Below are 15,135 nucleotides of genomic sequence, written 5' to 3'. Positions count from 1 at the left end.
ATCCTTGGACCTGAGTTTTTCAGGCTTCTTGGTTTCCAGGTCTGGAAGAAAAAGTCACCTTGAAGCTACGGCCAAGATGCCCATTTTCATTTTTCTCAAAAACAAAACAAAACAAAACAAAGCAAAACAAAAACCTTTATTGGCAACAACCGTGTGCCAGCATCCTGATTTGCACGGGGCACAGAAGAGGAAGCAAAACCGGCTGGCCCCTTCCTTCTGCAGTCTTTCTCCTTCCTTGGCACGGGGCTCCTCAGGCTTTTCCAGCATTTCCTAGCTGACAAGCACCTGACAGCAACTCTACTTAATTGAACTAAATGAGGCAAGGTATGACAAGCACCCGGCAGGGAGTCAAAGTTTGTGGGTGAATTACTAACACTCTCGAGGCCTCACTGTCCTCATCTGTAAAACGGGAGCAATGAGACCTACCTTAAATGGTTGTGCAGGATTAAATGAGATCATGCTTGAACACCGCCCATCGCAGTGCATAATAGACGGGAATGCACCAGAAAGGGGGCTAGCCATTGTGGCCAGTTTGGATTACCTTGCCCCTGTCTGTAGCCGAATTTATGAGCCGCCCTAGGCACTGAGGCCACACTCAGGGCCCCTGAAGAGCTTGTCAAGTGGAATTTCAAAGCGCGTGAGAAGTGAACTTCGGTTTCTTAAAAATCTCAGACTCTTGCCTGATTAGCACCGTATTCTAGCCTTTTTTCCTCCAGTGAGCCTTCCTCTGGCATTTTCCACCTCACAGATTATTTTTTTTTCTCTCTTTGTGCCTAACAGGAGTAGAGAACTGGCAGGTGTCATGGAAGGATTCCTCCTTCCCTGATTCCCCAGATCACCCTCACTCTGAGTCCCTGCTGAGGGAACACGCTTGCCATTACCTTGAAAACGATTTGAAAACCAACCCCAGGGTTTGGCTCTCGAGCATGGATGTGTGGGCAGCAGCCAGGCTGAGAAACCAGTCCGGATGTCAGGCCCCCCGGGAAAATGTGCCTGGCTCTGTTTGTATTGGCTTCCAGAGAACCCTTCTGACCTGACGTTGTGCTAACTGGGTATTGTGGGAAAGTCCGTCTGACCACTGGCTTCCTGCAGTTGGCTTTTGATTATGCCGAAGGAGGAGCCTGAGAATCCGTGTATGGATCCGGTCTCCAGGGGGGGGGCCTCTGTTGGTCCAAGCACAAGCCTTCCCTTGCTTGGAGAAGAGGAGGAGGGCAGGGAAGGACCTAACCCAATCTCAGGAAGAAACACCGCGTGCTCAAACCAAAAGTCATGCTTTTCACTTTTGGGCTTAACTCGAACCACAGAGGTTGGCCGTACCCCTCGCTGCCATGGGACAGAGGCCTTTTCTCCAGCCGGGGTCACAAAGAGTGGAACCAGGCCAGCACAGAGTAAAATTTAACTTCTGTTCATTTTTTTCCCCCCTTACTTAAAACAACTTTGGCCCCAAAAGACACTTTACCACTTCCCCCTGCCCATTGTTCCTCACCAGCACCCCGACTAGGTTTCTGATGTCCTTACTGTGAAACCAGAAATCAGTTTGCTGCCTCTTACTTACTGGCCTTCCCATGATTTGGTTAAATCTGATAAGAGTTAAATGAGTTTTGCTTGGCAGGAGCAAAAGAAGGAGCAGGTCCTAAGGGGGAGAAAACAAAGTAAAGTTTATACGTGTTAATGTACCTCGGCCTGATGTGACCTCTTGGGACACCCCCTCTCCTCTTCCCGCTCCCTTGCCCTCCTGGTGCCACAGAGCTTGTGATGCTCACAAGAGTCCCAGCCGATCCCTCCCTCTGTCCTACCCCTTTTCCTTCCCCTTGTCACTGTCAGTGATAGGGGGTTACCAAACTCGTACACACTCAAGTAGGAATGGCTGATGAGTCACTGTTCTCTCTGCCCTTCCTCCCCTTTTCCCAGAGGTGTTTTCTCACGGGTTGGACTTCGTTTAATTTCATGATGGGGGAAAGAAACTCTCCAGGGGGCAAGATTTAGGGGCAGGCAGTATGGGTCGAGGAAGACACAGCTTCCAGAGCCAGATAGATTTGGGTCCCAGCTACACGTGTTGGGTCAATTTTGCCTCATCACTTTGAGCTTCAATATCCCCATCTACAGAGTGAAGATAACATCTTTTTTAGAAATGATGTCAAGCTTCTAGCTTGGTGCTACCTGAAAGACACTTTCTATATCCTCAGTGAGATCATTATTATTGGCTGCTCTCTGTGGATTTCAGACCAGTCCTAGGGAGGGACGAATGTTAAGGAGGCCTCCAATGGGGGGAGCCACAGCTGCCGTTATCTGCCTACTGGTGTTGTGTCCTAAGGTGCCCCTGAAGGAATCTGGATGCCAAAGAAGGACGAGGAAGAGACAAGGAGAGGCAATAATGTTGTCCTGCTTGGAGTCCATGTGAAATGACATGTATCACCTGTGATCACCTGTGGCCACAAAGGTTTCATTGAGGTGAGGAGACCAGAGGCTCAGTGGACCAAGCCTCTTTGGTAATGGGGTAACGGGGCAGAATTAGCTCACTGCCGAGGCTGGTGACTCCATCTCTGAGGGGCTCCCAAGTCCCCTAATGCCCCCAACTTCCACAGGTCACCCTTTTCTTTCTATGCCAGTGATTCTCTGCACCTTAAAATCTCGTGGGGGCATGGGCCTGGCCACTGTTAAAAGCTCCTCAGGGGAATCCACTGTGTAATCAGTTGAGAATCCCTGTTGGAGACCCAGCCTATTCCCATTCTCCCCAGATGGATCCCAAACGGTCATGGAAGCTGGATGATAATTAAACATGATGTTTAATCTGTGATGCATTAAATCATGCATTTTGTGTACTTTAAATTTTGTATATTCCTAATTCCAACAAGCATGGTCTAACGTAGTATGGTCATCTTACCCAAACAGTAGATTTCCAGCCTTCCAATGTAAAAGAAGGAGGAGGAGGAGGAGGGGGAGGAGGAGGAGGAGGAGGAGAAGGAGGAGAAGGGGAAAGAGGAGAAAGAGGGAAGAAGGGATCATCACTCAGGTTCCTTTCTGGAGCAACATCCTCAGAGAATAATTAAGATATTAAAAAACAGTCTTTTCGGGGCGCCTGGGTGGCGCAGTTGGTTAAGCGTCCGACTTTAGCCAGGTCACGATCTCGCGGTCCGTGAGTTCAAGCCCCGCGTCAGGCTCTGGGCTGATGGCTTAGAGCCTGGAGCCTGTTTCCAATTCTGTGTCTCCCTCTCTCTCTGCCCCTCCCCCATTCATGCTCTGTCTCTCTCTGTCCCAAAAATAAAAATAAACGTTGAAAAAAAAAATTAAAAAAAAAACAAAAAAAAAAAACAGTCTTTTCAGGACAAGTCTAAGAAACCTTCCAGGGTGGTTTTTCCATTTCTTTCAACTGATCAATTAGCCCAAATAGAAAGCCTCACACAAAGTGAGACATTTTGTCTTTCATGACACCTGTGTCGTCTAAGTTGCTCTTTTTGAAATTCCACATGCCTGTCAAACCTGCACACTGATGGTTGACCAAGTTTCCACTCTCACTGCAAAGAGGTATCTGCGACATCCTTACAGCTTTAGAAAATTGTATTTTACTCTAAAGAGCTACTGTGACACTCAGCATAAGCACACTAAGGATCAAGGAAGGCTGAGGTTCTTGACATTTAATATCTGACCTAGGAGGATTATCGAGAAGGACTGAGCCACCCCCCATTGTCAAAATATTGAAATTCTGGCACAAGAAAGAGTGACATGACTAGGATTTTTTTTAGGTTCAAATGAGCACAACTCCGATGAAGGGTTAGAAGTTACAAGGAGATGCATTTCTAGCAAGTGTGAGGGGACCCTTTGTCAGTGGAAGATGGAAGGAATGAGCAGCACACAAGAACATCTCTTGATCAGTAAGCTCACACACCGGGAGGTCAGAATGGTGAGTGTTCCAAAGCGCGGGGGGGGGGGGGGGGGGGGGGAAGGGAGCTACCTCACTGGTTACACCGAAGACAGAGCAACTGAAACCAACAAGGACAAAGGCAGGGAAGAGAATACATTGATTCCGCATCCGAAAGTATCTCCTACGTTCACGAGAACTTTAGAAAGAGCTTTCACTGTAAGATGTTTAAGCTACTAAACCTTCGAAAACTCTTCAAAATGAAGTAAATTCTATATTCAGTGTCTATTTCAGGCAGTGGTTTACTCAATATTTGGTCTGCGTATCAAGAGGATTTGTTCGGATGTGCTAGCCGACCTGGCCTATCAGGGAGGGCCAGCCATTAGATGTATTTTCCAAGCGAGCTCATTCAATAATATCAGTCATAGATGGGCAAACGTTAAGTCTTATTTGAATGTGCCAAGCCTACTTTCGCATTAGCATTTTGTGGGGTTGTGATTGGCCTCCCAGCCTTTGGGAGCCAAAGTAGTCCTTATGCCACCCAGGTGTGCCGGTGTGCGTGCATTGTGTTCTCAGCCACGCCAAGGAGATCCAGGTCATTTCCAAATCCTGGCCCTCCTACGTCTCAGCTACTTACCTAGAGTGAGGCATGGATTTCTTTTTTATTTTTTTAATTAATTTTTTTTTTAATATTTGATTTTTGAGAGCGAAACAGAGCATGAGCAGGAGAGGGGCAGAGGGAGGGGAGACACGGAATCCGAAGCAGGCTCCAGGCTCTGAGCTGTCAGCACAGAGTCTGACCCGGGACTTGAACTCATGAACCATGAGATCATGACCTAAGCCGAAGTGGGACCCTTAACTGACTAAGCCACGCAGGTGCCCCGGATTTATCTTGTCTAACGGCCCCTTTCTCTTGGGGTGGGTAGCATTAAATGAGATAATACAAGCCAAGTGTCTCCTCTGGTGCCAGCATGGTTTTCGTCCCTTTCCTTCTCTCCTCCTCCCTCCCTCCCTCCCTTCTTCCCATCCATCCTTGACAAATATTTGGCTCTCGCTCTGCACAAACATTGTGCTGAGGATTCAGTAGGGTATTAGACAGAGCTGTTTCTCTTTCAGAAAGTAAAGCTCATTTGGAGGTGGGAGAAGGAATGGCCTAAAAACAAGTAAACAAAACAACTACACATTGTGAAGATTTCTGTAAGAGAAACAGAAGGTGCAGAGGCGGACCATGAGGGTAGGGCACCAAACTTCCAGAGAGTGGCCAGAGTTACTATTATTAATTGCATTGTTGTTATAACGATGGTTTAAGTGGGTTCTTTTTTATTTTATTTTTTAAATGTTTTTATTTACTTTTGAGACGGAGAGAGACCGAGTGTGAGCAGGGGGAGGGGCAGAGATAGAGGGAGACCCAGAATCCAAATCAGGCTCCAGGCTCAGGCTGTCAGCACAGAGCCCTATGTGGGGCTCGAACCCACGAACCTTGAGACCGTGACCTGAGCCGAAGTCTGACACTTAACCAACTGGGCCACCCAGGGACCCCTAAGTGGGTTCTTTAAATTAAAAAAAAAATACTTTTTTAATGGAATTTTCAAATGTATACAATAGATGATATTTGTTTATAAATGATAAACACATTAAGTAAGTGATTTGGATAATCTTACTATCGCAGGTGAATCTTTAGCGGCCCCGAGCTGAAATTCCTGGATATGTGGCTGTCACCCTGTACAACGTCACTCCTTTCTCTTCGGTGTGTTTAATACCCTCTAGTAGACTTGGACCTTGTGTCGGCCTCTGTATGTTTAGGTGTGTTAATACATGGAACGTGCTTAGAAAAGCATCCACACCTATGAGCACTGATTAAATTTTGGTGATCTGAGATGTTAGAAGGTGACGGGAATCTGAAAATCTGTCCAAAATTCTTGCTCAGGTATGTTCCCATGTTAGACCTAACGAATCAGGGATTTGGCCATTCAAAAGCCTAACGTGGTGGCTAGTGGAAGGTTGGTCATAAAGGGAGACCCTCAACGTCACAGGAATTGTAGGCTTTTGGAGGAAACTACTGGAAAAAGGGCAAGCAAGAAAGTGAATGCAACTTTTATTTTTGTACGGAGCATCAGTTCCCTTTTGATTTACAAGAGAATTCTATCATTAGATTTTTCAATAAGCTGAAATCTGATTTTATTTACTTGATTTCGATTGAGATCATCATTGCAATGTATCCATGCATTCAGTCTTGGCTGTCCACCATATTTCAGGTACTTGCAAGATTCTGGAACTTCATATATAAGTTACAGTACTTGGCTCATGGACATGATTAAGCAAAATGAATAAACAGCACTACAATGGTATTAAAACAGAGGCCTCAACAAAGTGCAGAGGGCAATAAATTCTCCCGGGCCAATTCAATTTGGGCGATAAACGGGTAAAGTAGAGACATCTGGCCTGAGGGAAGCTTCCAGAAGGAGTTGGGGTGAGTTGAGCTTTAAGACGAGATAATGTTTTGCCATGGAGGGAACAGGAGAAGGCCATTTTAGGGGATGGTCGAAAGGGATCCAAAGCTGTGGAATGTAGCACTGTCCCGGGTAGACTGAGTTATCCAGTGGTTCTCCAGTTGCTACATGAGGTACGTGGGGACAGTGCGTGGGGAGATATCCTGCAAGTTTTAGACTCCATATATACAGGTATTTTATTGCTTTCTTAGGGCAGTTTTGACTATCTACTTAAATTTGGAGTTTATACCTCAGGAAATGGGGAAGCACAGATTTTAGAGAGCAGAGGAAGCCATACATAGAAAAATAAAGATATCACTTGGTCCCGGCAAGCCATCAAAGCTTGACCGTGTCTGCGAGAGTGACTCTTCCCACCCCATCTCTCCCCGCACCCCCCGGGTCCCTTATTTTCCAAATTAGAATCTTTACGTTCTTTGTAAGAATCCAGGAACTATTTTCCATCTTTCAACAAGCTCAAGAAAATGAAGCATTGCCTATAAGATTGAAACCAACGTACTCATCAAAACAGCAGGACTCTTCTTTTAGTTATGACTCTTCAGTGAGGACCTTTGGCCACCAAGACCTTTGGGAAGGTCTTCCTTTCGAGAGCATACACAGCCCAAGAGTTATACATATGGTTCAAATTTAAGCACTGGCTCTGTCACTTATGAGCTATGTGATGTTGGCCAGCTGATTTAGCCTCCCAAAGCCTTACTTTCTCTGGTGAACTGGTAGGACACCTTGTATGTCTATACCTCTTATGTATGTATAGAGTGTGTCCTACCTACAGAAATTAAGAATGCTGCCTAGTATATCATGACCTCTTATGTGTCCATCAGCATCATCGGTCGCAACTGGTGAAGAAAGCACAGGACAAGATTTTTGCTCTTTGGGGTCTCTACCAAACGTCTCTGAGGTCTGCTGTTTCTAGCACTTACCAGCCACGCTCTTGGCACTCCAGCCTGCCCCCGTGTCTGCTGACGGCTTTGTCTGAGTGCCTCTAAGATCCCAACTGATCTCCTTTTTGCCCAGTGCCTTGATGAGTGGCTTTCCTGAGCCTGGCTGCTTGCCTCTGTCTTGCAAAAGCCAGAGGGAAATATTCTCAGTGCCTTTCCCCACCCAGCTCATTAGTCAACTTCAGGACTTCAAAAGACATGTTCTGTTTCACTTTGCTGTTTTCTATATGTGACACGTATATAAATGTGTTCGATGCACACTTCCTATGCTTTGGCATGGCTTTGGGGAGGCCTAATGGAGACCAAGTGGTTTCATGCTTTTTAGTCCTTATTGCTTAAGAGAACTGATACAAAGGCCAAGCAAAGAGGTGGTAGGTATGGGTGACATTTAATGTTACAATCACATGGCAAGTCTGAAAATGATCTCAAAGTTAATGACCCTGAATGGCCTTTTCATATACAATAAGCCCCTCTTGAAAATGGCTTAAGATTTAACTTTCTAGAATCGTTGACAACTTGTATCTAACACTGTTCATTGTACAGTGTTGGGCAACTATGATGTGATTCTCTTTGGCTAACAGCCCGTGTACTTTACTGTTCACGTACACTTTCCCAAACTTTCAGAACTGGAAGCACATAAAAAAGTCAGGAAAGCTCACCTGAACAAGCTTTTGTGGGCAGACTTCCGGCCAATAATCCTTCCTATTGCATAGCAAATACTCTGAAGCTTAGCTTCATTTATAGCACTTTGGCTTTCCTACTGTCTTAGTTGTGACTTCCGTTTGGTTGCTACTGACAGAAATGAAAAAGTAAAACACAATAGTGATTTGAAGATATTGGGAAGTTCTTAGGAGTTTGTTTTCCTCTCCTGTAAAATACTTCTGGAGATGGGTACTCAGGCTGGTATGGATGCTCCTTGATGCCATTAAAGACTTAGGGCTCCTCTGTTTTTGTGTTACACGATGTATAGGGTGTAACTGTTAACCTCATGCTCTCGATGACTGCTGGAATGCCAGCCATGGTGTCCATGTTCAGACTCAGAAAACAAGATGTCTAAAGGGCCAGTATATGTGCTGAAAGCCTTGTTTTTAAGAGATTTTCTGAAGTCCTTCCCTTTCATTTCTACTCGCTTCCCCTCAGTCCTAATACTCTCACATGATATCCTTCAGTTGCAAGGGAGGTTGGATACATATTTGAATGGGTCCATTTCCTTCTTCAGTAAAATTAATGTTTGTCCGTAAGGAGAGAATGGCTATTTGGTAGGCAAGTAGCCGTCTCTGACACGTCGACCATCTTAGCTAGGATTTTTAATGATTCTTTGGTTAAAAGTCATAAGGGGCAAACGGAAAAGTTAATTAAGCTTCTAATTGTAAGCAGATTTAAAATATTTTGTAATAATAAAGAGCTAATTAACCATACTTCAATCTACAACAATACATTTGAGAAGATGCGTATTGGCCTTTGGTTTCCACTATCCCCTGAGCACTTGTAATCCTGAGCACATGGGGTCGCATTGTATTCATTTGTTCTCTTACAGTCTTTCAGTGGAAGTCTGATGCTATTTTTTATCTCATTATAAGGAAGAAAAACATTTGGATAGGAAGAGAGTATGCAAACACTGGGCTCCACGCACAATGTCTAAATTTTTTTTATTGTTTGCCAATAACGACTGCGAGTAACTTCAGTGGTGGAAAAGAAACAGATACTACAACCTGTGAGGAAAAGTACAGAACGGTTCATGCAGTGCTTTTCAGTGATCTTGAATAATAGAATTGTTGCTTCACATGAAGTCATAGCGAGGATATTTAACTATAGAGCAGCATGTCTCACGATGGGTTCGTGAGAGAACCCAGAGAAGTTCGAGAAGGAAGTCAAGACTAGTAAAAACTTACCATTTCAGAGCATCGATTATCTGCAAAGCTCCGTGGTGGTTGCTGTTCTTTATTTTATTTCATGTAAATTACACCACACGCATCAGAAGAGGTAGTGCCTCCTGTCTCATACAGAAACCTACATCAAGTGTGTCCTTGATTTGAACTTGTCTTCTCTCATTAATGTTTCCATTGATAGAGTTGCACTTGGGCCCAGGTAACATATGAAAAACTTAGGATTTCAAACCAAATCAGGCTTTTGGACCTGCCCTAAATAGCTGTGGTGACTAATGCTCTTCAATCCCATGTTCTCTCCTCGATACCAGTAATTCTTAATCTTTGGTATACATTAGAATTAATCTCAGGGAAGGAGGCAGTTGGTTAAAATGCAAACGCTGTGGCCCCCTCCCCGCTTCAGAGATCTCCATTTGGCAGATCTGGGCTGCATTCCAGGCATCTGTATTTTAAACTCTCCTCCCAGATGACTCTGTGGCCCCGGTAACGTTAAGGAACACAGCTTTACACCTGTCTGAGTTATTGATGTGCACGTCTGCCTTCCTAACTGGACAAGAGGGGGTCTGGTTGAGCGGGCCCTGGCCCTTTCTCGTTTTGGGGTTTTGTTTGGTATATGATGGGTGTTCGAAAGTATTTAATAGATTCATATTTAAAAAGCGAAGAGACCTCGTGTCGGGGTGAAGCATAGAATATGAGCCAAAACAGAGCTTGTAACAGCACGAACGAGAGGCGAAGGGTCTGTGCCAAGGGAGAAATCCCCACGAATGTCTCATGACCTGTTCTGCTTACCTCCCTAGCAACCCCACCCCTAGCGTAAGTTACCCAGGAGTGAGGCTGGGGTCTGCTGTCGTTCCTGCATGCCCAGTGCATACAACGGTCCCTGGCACACAATGAAGGGAATGAAAAAAGAATTACGTGATGGCCTGAGTCACAGCAGGAAGGAGTGAGAGTGGAGGGGATACAGGCTAGTCTTGAGTATTGCAGGGCTCAGGGGGCAAAACGCTAAGTTACTCCAACACTTAATTAGCTATTTTTATTAAGTGTCCAAGCCTCCTTCAGTTCATGGGTGTTTTGCTCCTTTTATCTCAAGAAAGATGGCAGAAGTTTGTGTCTTTTGGCTTTGATCACATTATTTCTGGGTTTTGTTACTTAATAAGGCAGAAGTTTAAATTAACATCATTCTCCGTTGCCTGCTTCTGGGTTAGCTGTACAGTAGGGAGCGGTTTTGGCAATTTTTCAGTGGAGGAAAGAAAAGGAAACCTCTGTTTAGGAACTGTGGGGAGGAAGGAGGGAAAGCCATTTACCTGAGCCCCTGGGGTTCCATCTGCTTCCCAGAAAAGATTTGCCATGAAATCAAGTCACCTGACCCTTGTGGGGGCTACATTCCGGGGGCAGGTAGAAGGGGGACTGGGCCAAATCCAGCCTCCAGTCATCACGGGGGCAAAAAGGGAGGTTCGAAGGTGAATTCACAGTCACATCTGTGTTCAGGGCCCTCTCGTGCCTTACGGTGTGGTCAAACATGCTGTCCGACTGAGCAAAAGCCACCTCTACAGGTCCTTACCATGTGACTTTGCCCGGGCTCTGATTCGAGGTCCATGCCAACAAGATCTGCATTTCTTTATTTTTCCCCGTCCATTCCCTCACCATAAGGATAGCTTGGTGATTTTCAGGGCCCGGTAACCCTTGCTGGCTGCACATTTGGATCCCTTGAGCCAAAGGTTTGTGGCTGTATTAATTGGCCTCAAAGAAAACCTTGCCTTCACTCAAACTGTTTGAATACCTCTTGTTGAATCATTGGCTTGACTCAAGTGTTATTAATTCAAGAATCAGAATGCCTTTTGTCCATATCAGATAAACGTTGCCATAGCAAGTGTAGTGTAAACAGATCTGCTCAAGCCACAACAACCTATAGAAGCCCACAGACAAAGGAGGACCAGTCTCGCCTTCACAGAAACCCTGGTGCTGCAGTAAATGTTACCCACTAGCCTGGGGTACTGCCACATGAACCATTGTGCTGATGAATGGACCCTGGGACCCACCGATCCACGGAGAAGCCTTTACCAGTGGTGGGTTTTATCAAATTCGAACAGCCAGTGTAACATCTGGCTTTAATACTGATAGAAACTGTAGGATTTTGGCTGATCTCTTCCATCCTCTGTATCAGCGCCTGTTGTCAGCGGTCTGATGAAGTTAAATTGACTGCATTTGATTCTTTGAGCACAAGAAAAATTGCAGAACGCATGCTCTCCTCTCTCACCCTCTTGGAACATTCAGGATAAGTTTGCAGTGAGTTGGTTTGGGTCATGAGCTGGGGGATTTAAGGGGGAAAGGGAAGGAGGAGAGAACCTTCCAAAGCCTCGTCTCAGATGAGCTTTTGCTCAACCATCAGAGAGGGTATAGTTAAGCCGCACGGGTGATGTCGCTGAACCGGTACCAACCTGGTGTGATCGCGGCCAGAAAAAAAAAAAAAAAAATCATAATGGCGAGAGAGAGGCCCATGACTGAAATGAGTTTGCAGGGTCTTTTGATGTCAGCCTTCCCCAGAGGACCTTGTCAATCTCACCGACCCTCTGCCGGGCCAGTTGCTGTCGTGGGGCACAACGGGCAATCACAGCGCAGAAAATGACAAGACCCAAGTGAGGATGGAGATTGAATTCACACCTCATCACATCCCATAAAGGGCAATTTTTCAAGGTCAGCGTTTAGGTGAATTAAAGGAACAGCGTTTGGCAGAGGGCCCTCTGCTCACCCTCGGCAGGCCGTCCATCCAGCTGCCGCTCTCTGTGCACGGAGGGAGCTCAGACACACGCAGCCCCCTTGCTCTAATGAGCACATCGGAGGGCTTCCAAGCAGGCTGCTGCTGGGTCTGGGCGCACGTTGTGTTTTTCTTGAAAGATGCCTCCCCGACGTCCAGGAGGGGAAAATTGAAACGGTGATTGCAAACACATCGGTGACGGGAAAATAGGTTCGGGGGCAGACCAAATTATTTTCATCTGGGGGTGAGAGATTTTCTTGTATTGTATTTTACGCGAACGTCGGTGTGGGATCTGTGCACAGTGTTCGCTCTGGGCTACCGGCCGTTTTCCGATGGGGCAGGACTGACTGTTCGGTTCAGTCTCGGAAGGCTGCGCCACGTCTGGGTACAAGCGGAGGTGGGGATCGCCCAACGCAGCTGCTCCGTCTCCAGAATGAGCCCACGAGGTCCAGGGAGGTGGAGGGAGCTTTCCGATGTCAAGCAGCGAGTTAGAGGCTGAGGCAGGGCTCCAGCCACGCTTTCCTAATTCCCAGCGCGGTGCTCTGCTGGGGACGTCCACGGAAACAATCCTTTGTTAGCCACCTGCCACGTTCCTGACACCATTCTGCGTGTGAAGGAACAGGGAAGTGCAAATCTAGCACGGGAGACTGTAATGTACGAGATTTACCATGATGCACCGGTGATATTCTTCTCATGTTGTGGATGATGAGAGGGAGGCACACAGAGTAGAAGATGAAGGGCTGCGGTGCTCACCGCACGAGAGAGGGAGAAACTGGTTCCTCCGGGGAACCCGGGGAAGGCTTATGGGAGAGGCTGTTTTCGGTTGCTTCTGGGAGAATGGCTAGGATTTGTTGGGAAGGGCTGAAAGGGAAGAGCATTGGGAAACAACATGAGGAATATCATGGATTCTGGAAGACCACATTAGTAAAGATGTTGTTTTTGTTTTTAAGTGAAAAGCCCAAGCCCATTTTCCCTCCAAACATTTCTACAAGATCTCACCCAAAATAGTTGAAATTTATCATCCTGGAACTTTCTTCTTGTCCTATATGTTGAACGTGATTTCTCTGCTTTGGAGAAGTAAGGCAAAAACAAAACAAAACAAAACAAAACAAAACAAAACAAAACAAAAAACAAAACAAAACCTAAAACCAAAACCAAAACAAACCCCCCAAAACCCCCAAAACACACACACACACACACACACACACACCAAAAACCCCCCACTACAAATAGGTTTTGTGTCTATATTTTTGAACAAGCCAGGCAATTGCAATACCATAACACAAGAAACACATAGAAAAGAAGTGAGAAAATTAGGATGAGGAAAATAAAGAATAAAAAAAAATTAGGTGAAATAATAGAAGAGTAGAACGATGGTATTTAGAAAGTTTAATTTATAGGAAGCTAATAATTTTTCGTTCAAATGAAGCCTTACGTAGAGGAGTGGCAGACAAGAGAGAATTGGAGCCTTCTGCCTCAGCTTAGTCTCCACCCCAGTATACACACACATGCACACACACACACACACACACACACACACACCCCTGTGCTCTGTAGTTTCTTGACCGTGGTTAGCACTGCTGCCATGATTCATTTTCCACATTCTGGCGCAAAAATAAATATGAAAAGAGTGAATGAGTTCATTCCAAAAATAATTGAGTAACTTCTCTGTGCCCTGTTCTGTGATATAATTAGGATATTTATTTTGTATCATGAATCGTCTAATTTAGCATTTCTTAGACCTCATTATTCTGCAATCAAAAAGAGGACTATGTTCCCCCACCCCCGAATTCATATGTTGAAGCCCTAACCCCCAATGGGATGGTATGAGGAGATGAGGCCATTGGGAGGCAACGGGGGTTTTATGAGATCGTGACGATGGACCCCATAATGGCATTAGTTCCCTGAGAAGAGGAGAAAGGGACACCAGAGCCTCTCTCTCCCTGATTTGAGGACACAGCAGTGAAGACAGCCATCTGCAAGCTAGGAAGAGAGCTGTCACCAAAATCCAATTATGTTACACTTCTAACCTCCAGGGCTATGAGAAATACATTTCTGCTGTTTAAGCCCCCTCCCACCCTACGGTGTCCTGTTATGGCAACCTGAGCGAAGATCCATCCCATGGTTTTTTTTTTCTGTCTTTGAGCTCCATTATTCACAGAAAATTAAAGATGCCCAGCCTCAGAGAACCTGTTTAAGGATTTCATTGTTTTTAAGATTTTAAGTAAGCTCTACCCCCAATTTGGGGCTCCACTTCACAACCTTGAGATCAAAGGTCACATGCTCCACCGACCGAGCCGTTCAGGGACCCCTGTTTAAGCCTTTTAAACTCGGTATTTCCCAATTTATTCTAAAGAAACACTATTTTTCCCTCCCCACAGACTACATGTTACCACATGGGAAGCCAGGATTCTGCGGAATCCGCTGAATGGCTACTCGTCATTGGACACTTTGGCAATCAAAAGAATGCAGCCTAGACCTGAGATCCAGAGCCTGAACCCCATGAAGAGTGTCACAGGGACATTTCTTAATGACATTTAGTTCCTTGCCTCTCCGTCTCAACGTTTCCATCCGAAAAATGGGTACTTGTTCCTGCTCAGCACTTCGTAAAGGAATGCAGGACATAGCATGCCTTTTATCCATTCGTGGAGGAGATGTTCTATTACAGCAGAGGCATTTTGCTTCCTTAAACTTGATTTGGGGGAGTGGATATTTATATGTAATCATTGTAATGGCATTTTGATACTCTCCGGGAAAAAGAAAGTAGTTGAGTGTTGTGTCTATGTGGAAGTGAAATACCTCGGTTAGGATTCCTTTTATTTTTTTTTAATCAATAAACTAGAGGAAAAGGGAAATGGAGCTTTATTTGGTTACTGAAATTCCTAATTAAGTTCTTAATGGCAGAAACATCTCACGATGTTCCAAAGTTTCATTTGGCACAGAGGCAAGTCACTTAGACTCTTTTTTAAACATCAGGTCAAGATATTGGGTTGGACACCTCAGGAAAACAAACTTCCTTATGAGAGCTCAAAGGTGGAAAAACGTGGAGAAAAGGCCGTCCCTGTGGAATTCTGATACAGGCATTTCCTATGGGAGCTGAGGTTTGTGAGAAAATTGACGTTAGCAAGTTCTGGCAGTTAAGCCGCCAAAAAACAGCGGACTGAAGCCACGTCGTGCTTTTTAAAACATT

General features: G+C 45.4%; 1 long non-coding RNA gene across 1 annotated transcript; it reads left to right on the top strand.

Moving 5' to 3' along the window:
• Positions 1-2,120: 2,120 nt before the first annotated feature.
• LOC123593092 lies at positions 2,121-14,800 on the top strand. The gene is made up of 3 exons (XR_006710117.1): positions 2,121-2,451; positions 3,744-3,901; positions 14,327-14,800. It is a non-coding gene; the product is annotated as an uncharacterized LOC123593092 (long non-coding RNA).
• The last annotated feature ends 335 nt before the right edge of the window (positions 14,801-15,135 follow it).

This window comes from Leopardus geoffroyi, chromosome D4 (genome assembly GCF_018350155.1).
Source record: "Leopardus geoffroyi isolate Oge1 chromosome D4, O.geoffroyi_Oge1_pat1.0, whole genome shotgun sequence".
NCBI classification, from domain to species: domain Eukaryota; kingdom Metazoa; phylum Chordata; class Mammalia; order Carnivora; family Felidae; genus Leopardus; species Leopardus geoffroyi.
The sequence above is the reverse complement of the archived record's forward strand: the minus strand, read 5'-3'. Positions and strand labels throughout refer to the sequence as shown.